The sequence below is a fragment of the Loxodonta africana genome, chromosome 3, assembly GCF_030014295.1.
Source record: "Loxodonta africana isolate mLoxAfr1 chromosome 3, mLoxAfr1.hap2, whole genome shotgun sequence".
Classification (NCBI taxonomy): domain Eukaryota; kingdom Metazoa; phylum Chordata; class Mammalia; order Proboscidea; family Elephantidae; genus Loxodonta; species Loxodonta africana.
The window spans coordinates 151,665,906-151,674,804 of NC_087344.1; the positions used below are offsets into that span (position 1 = coordinate 151,665,906).

Below are 8,899 nucleotides of genomic sequence, written 5' to 3' on the forward strand. Positions count from 1 at the left end.
TGCTATAAAATCTTGTCTGGTGAGCTAGGGCGGACAAGTAGCTAACAGTAATTGTCATAGGAAATATGAAGGTGGATTCTCATACGATTTTACCTAGAGCTAATTCCTTCTTTGATACATTTAGAAGATTGGGTGGTAATATTAAAGAGACATCCCTCGAATGTCTAAAATGCTTACATAGTGACCAGGCTGCAAGTTCTTAGGAAGGGTCACAGAGGTGGGTGTAGGACTTTTTTTTTTTTTTGTACTTCTGTGATCTTTTCCTCCCAGAGGGATTGTCATATGGTTGACAGTAGAAAATCCAGGGAGTATATAGAAAGGCACATGTGGTGAGAACATTTTCAGTGTCTCTACTTAAGCTGCTAGTTCCCAAGGACTGAACAAATAGTAACGTCATTGTCTGAAATACAGACTATGTGATGAAGTCCAAAAAGTGTTTAGGAGAGTGGAGCAAAAGCACAGGAGTGAGGCTCTCTCTAATCTCTGTTTCACAAATGATACATCACTGGTGAGGCTGACTCATGAAGAGGAGGAGTCCCCCACCCCTGTCTGGCTTTCTCCCTCCCATCTCTTTTTGTTTGACTCCTATCATCCAAGTATTTCTGAAATAACAAGATAATATCCAGTTAAGGCTTAGGAGAAAGAAAGAAAGAAAGAACACATTAGGACTTTAGCCTGAGCCATGTGCTCTCCCTCAGTTTATAAGAATTCTCTGAGTGGGATGAAAGCCCCATAAAAATGTTACCATTCCTTATTCCATCGATCAGGGCGGACAGATTATTGTAAGGGTAAGACTGAGGGTTTCCTGCGGTCTCTTGGCTCTACAGCATCTACTAGCACCTCGCTCAATCACCACTTCATCCATATAATTGATAAAGGCCATGTAGCAAAACAGTAACGAGAATTACCTCTTAAGATTGGTATTGAGAAACGGGAAATTTCATTCCTTCTTTACATATTACGGAGTTGTTTGTTTTACTGCAAGCATGATTTTATTACTTTTACTAAAAAATAAGTGACTGACTTAAAAGTATGTATTAGAATCCTCAGACAAACCAGACCATACTGACCTGCTGTGACTCAAAGCTGACCACAGGATGCTGGAGCCACAAGGCAGGCCATTAACCCACAATCATAGCCTGTCCCCTGAGAGCCTGGGGAAGCCAAATTCTTTAAGGACTTCTTAACGCCTCATAATGCAGAGAAGTTCCACAGGATTTCCTTTCCTTTCCTCTTCCCTAGGTTTTTCCAGTCTTCTCTGAGCTAGAGGCCCAGAGACGCTAATTAAAAAAAAAAAAAAAAAAAAAAAAATCCTGCGTTTTGCATTTCTAGAAGCGCTACCATTACTTTTTCGTGAAAAAGTGAATCCAGTTATGCTATTCGAAACATACATTGGCTACAGAAGTTTATTTTAATGAAAGAGGAAGACTCTGACAGAAATATAAAGGGTCTGACAATGATCTGTGGAAATTTTTGTTGTCGTTTAGCTGTTTCCCTTTATTTACCTATTTACTCATTTCTTTTTACTGTGCTTTTAGAAGTTTACAGCTCAAGTTAATTTCTCATTCAAAAATTTTTACACATATTGTTTTGTGACATTTGTTGCAATCCCCACAATGTGACCACACACTCCCCCTTTCTGCCCTGGGGTTCACTGTGTCCACTGGACCAGTTCCTGTCTCTTCCTGCCTTCTCATCCTTCCTCTAGACAAGAGCCGCCCCTTTGGTCTCGTGTATCCGATTGAACTAGGAAACATGCTCCTCACATGTATTACCTTTTGTTTTATACTCCTGTCTAATCTTTGTCTGAGGAGTGGGCTTCAGGAATGGTTCTACTTCTGGGTTAACGGAGTGTCCAGGGGCAGTAGTTTCAGGGGTTCCTCCAGTCTCTGTCAGACCATTAAGTCTGGTCTTTTTATGTAAATTAGCATTCTGGTCTATATTTTCTCCTGCTGTGTCCAGGAAACTCTCTGTTGTGCTCCCTGATAGGGCAGTCATTAGTGGTAGCTGGGCACCATCTAGTGCTCCTGGTCTCCGGCTGGTGCAGTCTCTGGTTTAGATTGGTGGAAAATTTATCTCAGGGCTTATAATGATCTGAGTGAAAGAAAGAGTGAATCTAATGAGTACATACAGATAGATAGCTTTCCAGTCACGATATGATACAGGCCCAAAGACAGCAAACCCATTGTGGAAATACAGACTTTAAAAAAAAAAAACAAAAAAAAAACGCTTATTTGACACCCAAATTCAGCCAATGACAGAATTTATCACAACAAAGTCTTAAGAATGAAAAAGTGGTGTGTGCTGGGTATTCTGCATCTGTCCTTCTAGATCCATTCTCACCATTATCCACTCCATTTTATGTCCCAGGAGGCTGACCCCTGCATAAGAAGTTTCCCTTGCCCATTTCATTCCTCATGGATGCAGCCAATGGGATGCATTAATTGGAGATAGAAGGGTGGCAAGAATATGGTGTAGGGAGTACTTATTCCCTGCAGGCTGGCAGAGGTTGTGTTCCCTCCATGAAGTCCACAGCTTTTGTCCAGGGACACTCTATGACAGCTGCAGACTCAGCTACAACTACAACTTCTTCCAGGTTCCAGAAGTATCTCTCTTTCCTTGCCCCACCAGGTCTAGGGATGGTAATGACTCTTCACTGTTGTTAGTCCTGGGATGTTGCACCATCTTTTGGTGACTGCATTCCCCTCTTAGACAGAGTCCAGTCATCTTGAGCTGGAGGTCCCAGGAAATTCCCTCAACTCTCAGCAGGTAAGGCTTTCAGAGAACCTCAGGGAATGTGCCACAGAATTATCTGGGAGCTAATTGTGTCTCTAGTCAACTCATTAGCAGAAGAATAAATACACCTTCTTCCTTCAAAACTACCTCCAGTGAAAATTTCATAGTCTCATAGGCAAAGCCATTCCCATACAAAAGTCAAAAGACAAGAAACTGGTAAAATACTTGAAAAGCCTTTCTAAGCCTGACAGAAAACTCAGAATTCTTAAGGGGAAGATTGATACATTTAAATACACAAAAATTTTAAGAATTCGTATGGCAATAAAAAAAATCATAAACAAACTTGTCAAGCCCACAGCAGCAGACAAAGTGTAAGAATGGTGTGGGGGTGGTGTCTGACCTCCTCTAACTTCACAAGGGGAAAGGAGAATCAAGATTAACAGCCCAAGGTTGATTCCTATGAGGCAGAGATCAGACATGTCTCCTCTCTTTGCATCTTTACCAATTCTGTCACACACAATCCCTCCCATGGTGCTCTCTACTTCTTTGTTGGGTTCCATAATTCATTCCAATGGCCACACAGAACTCATAGACCATACTCATGATTATGAGGTTTATTAGGGAAGTAACAGATTAGATTCCTGCTTCCAGGAGCTACTAAGAGCAAGGATGCAAGGTCCAAAAGTCATGCTGGCTCCTGGCTGTTCTCCCTTATTGGTAGTGGTATTCTCTCTTTCCTATCTCTGCGGTGGCTCATTTCAGTCCTACAAGATGGCAAAACAAACCAATCCCCTTGGTTGGCCACAATTACCTTATTACCCAGTCCCGCCCAATCACTTGGCTGGGAGTTAAAAGATCATGTCTAGAAAGGCCACACAAAAGTGATCCATCACACCAAACAAGGCCAAGGCCTGGGTGGTTTAGATTCAGACAATTTATTACTTATGTAAACAACAAAAGGAGATGTAGCCAAAGGTGCCTTGGTTCTAATCCCACACACCAAAAAGAAAGACATGGGAACAAAAGGGGCCTGATGACTCCAACAAGAGCTGTGGGATACCTGTTGGTGATATGCCAGTTTTAGACAGCAGCTAAGCAGTTTTATAGTTTGCAGCTATAGCCTGAGGGTGAACAGAACATGAAACCTCATATCTCCTCAGAACCTGGAACGCAGTGAGAAACTGTCCCATGACTGCCTCCCAGGGAAGATAGGCAAGTGGAGAGATGGTCTCAGGGTAGCTCTTCACAAGCCTCAGGGCTCTTCTTTACATGCCTCCAAGATCTCTTGCTCTGGGAGAATCACTTTTTATGTTTAAGGATAAATCATTTCCCAGCAAAATGATTGGGAAAAGGATGGTGAGAACGGTTGCACAGCTTGAAGACTGTAATCAATGTCACCGAGTTGTACTTGTAAAAATCCTTGAATAGGCATAGGTTTTGTTATGTGTATTTTCACCACGCACTGAAATACATTTTTCTTCTCTCTCTTTCTATTTTTTTGTTTTCCTGATGTGTCGAAGATATATTGTTGGTGTTGTCAGGTGCCCTCGAGTTGGTTCCGGCTCTTGGTCACAGAATGTACAACGGAATGAAACACTGCCAGGTCCTGCAGCATGCTCACAATCGTTGCTACATTTGAGTCCATTCTTGCAGCCACTAGATCAGTCCACATGATTGAGGATCTTTTTCTTCTTCACAGACCCACAACCAGCATGATGTCCGTCTCCAGGGAGTGGTCACCCCTAATAACATTTCCAAAATAAGTGAGAGGAAGTCTCAGTGGCAGCAACTGGCAATTTAGAAGCTCCTTTTTCAATTCCGTTGGTGGAGCTGAGGTCGTTAAGTGGTTAAGACCTCGGCGTCTAATCAAAAAGGTCCGCAGTTCAAATCCACCAGCGGTTCTTAGAAACCCTATGGGGCAGTTCTACTATGTTCTATAGCGTCGCTATAAGTCGTAATTCACTCGATGGCAACGGGTTTTTCTTTTTTTAAATATCCTGTAGGTCAGCGACTAGAGAAGATTCTATAACAATGGAAGGGAGGGCAGAAGTACCCGCCCAACGGGGGGCTCGAACCCGCGACCCTGAGATTAAGAGTGTCACGCTCTACCGACTGAGCTAGTCGGGCATCAAAGTCATTCCTTTTCTACATAAATATCATTGTCTTTAGAGGGCTTGAGTCAATGGTCTAATTAATTACTCAGTGTGAAAGTAACCCCTCGGTGTAGATTTTCATGGACGCAATCTCTACCTGTTACCACTGAAAAACTCGAGGCTGCAAGACAGAGTTTGCGCAGGGTCCGGTGGACTCACCGGACGTGGGAATCAAGAGTCCTGAAACCCCAGTATTTCTTGAAAATTCCTTCTGGACCCGGACACTCTGAGAACCCGGTTTTGAGGACTCCGGCACCGAAAAGCGGGAGGGGAGGGGAATGAGTGCCCCAAACAGCTAGGAGGAGCAGGAAGAGAGCGGAAACTCTTGGTCCTGGACTTGGAGCTACAGCCCAAGCTCCTTCTTCCCAGTCCAAAACCGTTTTCTCCCCTAAACCATGGTGGGGGAGGGGGCAGAAGGAAGAGGGTAAGTGTTATTGGAAAGTAGGTCCAATACACTATATATTTGGGAGCACAATTTTGTTTTTAAATACTAAAATTTTGTGTGGACTGAATAAAAGAGCATATACTTTGCATATAAATGTCCCACTGAGTTTTAAACTCAGATCGGATTCAGGGCCTCATGCGTACTTGCTCGCGGGATCCTTGGCTCCTCTCCCCAGAGCGTTCAGATCTCCAATCTCTGAAAGAAGCGGTGAGCTTTGGGGTCATCCCCTGAAAGGGTCCTCTCCGCTGCTCCCGGGAAGGCCGAAGGAGACTGTCCTTGCAGCCTTGGTTACTGCTCCTGCGGATTTTCATTTTGCCCTGAAGCGTCTCTACGTGTGGGTGGTAGAAAGTATTATTCACCAGTTCTTTGACTGGGCTTCCGAGAGGCTGCCTCCAGCAAAAGCAGAAATACAACTTTTAAAAGGTAAGTCTGCCGAAAGAAGTTGCAATTGCCTGCCGTGACTGGGATTTGAACTGACGTTGTTGAGGCCACAACGCAGAGACCTAACCAGTATTCCATCAAAGCCACCGCACAGAATGACGGTACTTAAGTCCTCAAGGGAAATGGATGCACACGTCCACAGGAGACTCATCCCCAAAGTAGTCATGCAGCCTTGGTCACGAGGAAACAGTAGAAATAACCCAACTGCCCATCAGTATTCGTGTATCCACACTTTGGAATAACCTGCACTAATATGGTAGAAATTAACTAGTGAAGCAGGCAGGCAACAATGTGGATCCATCTATTTCAAAACCACGACGCTGCTTGACTGAAAAAAAAAAAAAAAAAAGCCGGGTACTACAAGATATGCCTTAATTAATGTGAAATCCAAGAGAAGGCAAAACTAACCTCTGGTGATAGAAATCATAAGAGTGAATAACTAAGCGGAGGAGAGCGGAGATTGATTGGCAAAGGGTTCTACAGACCTTGCTGGGATGATGGAAATTTTCTATAACTCGATCTGGGTGATGGTTACATTTTCCATTTTAATGAGCCGTCCAGTTAAGGTTTTTACATTTCACACTATGTGAGTTACACTTGATGAATTAACTGTTAAGATAAACACCGGGGGACGGAGGATGGGGATAAGATTGTGTATTATGTGGATTATGTTTTAAACTCCCTACAAATTCATTTTTCTTTAGTCTAAAAAAGTCATATTAATACCTGAAATATCTCAGTCAGAAAAATGGTTATGAGCACACACTCATTAGACTCAGCGAGAGGCAGCATTTCACCTTCTCCTAACTCGTGGGGAACGTCTGTAGTTTCCGAACGACCAGACCCCAGGTTTGTGCACTATCGGGATTTCTTTCTCTTCTGCTGACTCGCAGCTCTGAGTGCTGCCGCTCTATGGCCTCACAGAAGGGGTGCAGACTGCTCAAGAATTGAAGGCAAACCTCAAGAGGAGTCAGTTCGCGAGGGTACTGCGGCCACGACGAAGAGTACCAACCACTCACTATCTGATCACCGCATGCCATAAACTTGGTGACAGATAATGCGTTTCCTTGAATATTTTTGAAGTAAAAATATCCGCAATATTTCTTTGCTTTGTTATTGGATAGCAACAGAGAGTTTGCTTTTCTCTCTTTCAAGTCTTCTCTGGGCTCCTTCTGTCGCCTTCCTCCCTATACCGCTAAGTCAGAAAAACCATTCTCTAATTCCCAGGATCCCATCTGAGTCTCTGCACAGAGCTTCCTGGAGGTCTCGTCTTCACCCACGCCTTCCTGCTGTCCTTCGCTCCTCTTCGCGGTTCCCCTTCCCCCCGTTATTTTCCCACCTCCTGCCCGAACGACCGCAACCAAGTTCAGCCGGGGACATCCAGAGGCCCGGGCCGGCTGGAGAAGGCGGAGCGGAAAACGTGAAGGGACGTCCCGAAGCCCGCGGGTCTAAGCTGGCCGTGGGCCCCGCCCGGGTCAGGCGGGGGTCGCAGAGTAGGGGGTCTCCGGTGTCGCTGGCTTCTGAGGCCGGAGAGGAGCAAGGAGGGGCGAAGGCCATTCGGGGGCTCTTCCTGCTTGAGACTCATCCAAAGCACAGGTTTCGAATGTGAAGAACAACGCGATTTGTGGCCCCCGTTCTGCTGGTTTTTCCAGGCTGTGGAACCTGCGCAGTTGTGCCGCGGAAAGTGGGCGGCATCGTGGTTAGTGAGAAATCCCTGTTTATTCAGACCAGGAACACTGGCTACTGAAGGCTCTGTGGCGCAGCCCGGTTAGCGCGTCCGGATGTTAACCGAAAGGTTGGTAGTTCGAGGCTACCTCGGGAAGCGGAGACCTCCCTTACCCTCCTGTCCCTCTCAGATCCTCCCAGAAGAGTCATTGAGAACAAATCAGGAGGGCGCCTGAGAATCCGGAAATGCTTGAAAGAATGAAATCATCATTAAACGGGCTTTTCCCATTGTTTATTTGTACCATCATTTATTGTATGAACACTTTCATCATTCTTGTACACATACCTTTGGCGTCTTGTGCAGGCATTTCTATATAGGGTACAGTCTGGAAGAGCAATTGCAGAACAGGCAGTATGCTGGGGCCATCATAAGGCTCACCTTGTTTGTTTCCTGGTTTTCAAGGGTTGGCCACACTTGTTGCCTGATTTCCAGTGTTTTGAAAACCAGGGTTTCATTGAATTCGTCTTTTTTTGTTCAGGAGCCCTGTGGCCGCAGTGGTTAAGCGCGCTCGCCTGCTAACCCGAAGTTGGAACCCACCAGTCGCTGTGCGGGAGAAGGATGTGGCAGAGGGAGAAAGATGTGGAAATCAGCTTCCGTAAAGACCACAGCATTGAAATCCCTGTGGGGCAGTTCTGTTCTGTTCTATAGGTTCGCTATCAGTCGGAATCTACTCCAGGGCAACAGGCTTGGTTTTGGTTAGACCATCTTTGTCAAAAGTGGAAGGCATATGTTTAAACGGTTTTCATTTGAGTTCAATAGTTGTTTAAATGCATTTGCATTTCAATTTATTTTTCCAGCTCAATGAGTCCTTTTCTTCATGCATTTTCCAGCACAACAGATTTTTTATATATGTGTGGTGAAATGAGTTCCTTTATGTGGCCTTTGCCTTGGTTCTTTGGAAAAAACAGCTTGAGAGGTTTTTTTTCCCTAGCCTTGACGAGTTGTTACTTTTACCCTAGTTTTTTTTTTTTTAAAAAAACTACTTGAGGGACCTCCAAGGTTGCTTTCTAGCCCGGAGGGCTGTTACCCTTGCCCAGGAAAGAAGCCAGTCTGTACAGGGAATAAGACCTGGTGATCTGCTCCTGTAAAGATTAAAGATTAGAGCCTAGGAAACCTCATGGGGCAGTTCTACTCTGTCAGGTGAGGTCAGTATGAGTCATGATCCACTTGAAGGCAACTCACAACATGTTTGGTTAAAAATTGTAGAGAGACATAGAAGTCCCCACATTGTGAGCACTAATAATATAACAATTGATGCAGGCAGGGATCATCAACAAACATTAAAACTTTTCAGGATGCACATGTGCACACATATGGTATAGTTACAAGACCTCTAAATATTATCCCACAAACTATTTAAAAATTACAAAGTGAAAAAATGTATCTTTGCATTAGAGA

At 44.5% G+C, this 8,899-nt stretch overlaps 1 non-coding gene across 1 annotated transcript; it reads right to left on the minus strand.

Moving 5' to 3' along the window:
• Positions 1-4,790: 4,790 nt before the first annotated feature.
• TRNAK-CUU (transfer RNA lysine (anticodon CUU)) lies at positions 4,791-4,863 on the minus strand. The gene has a single exon. It is a non-coding gene; the product is annotated as a tRNA-Lys (tRNA).
• Between the last annotated feature and the right edge of the window lie 4,036 nt (positions 4,864-8,899).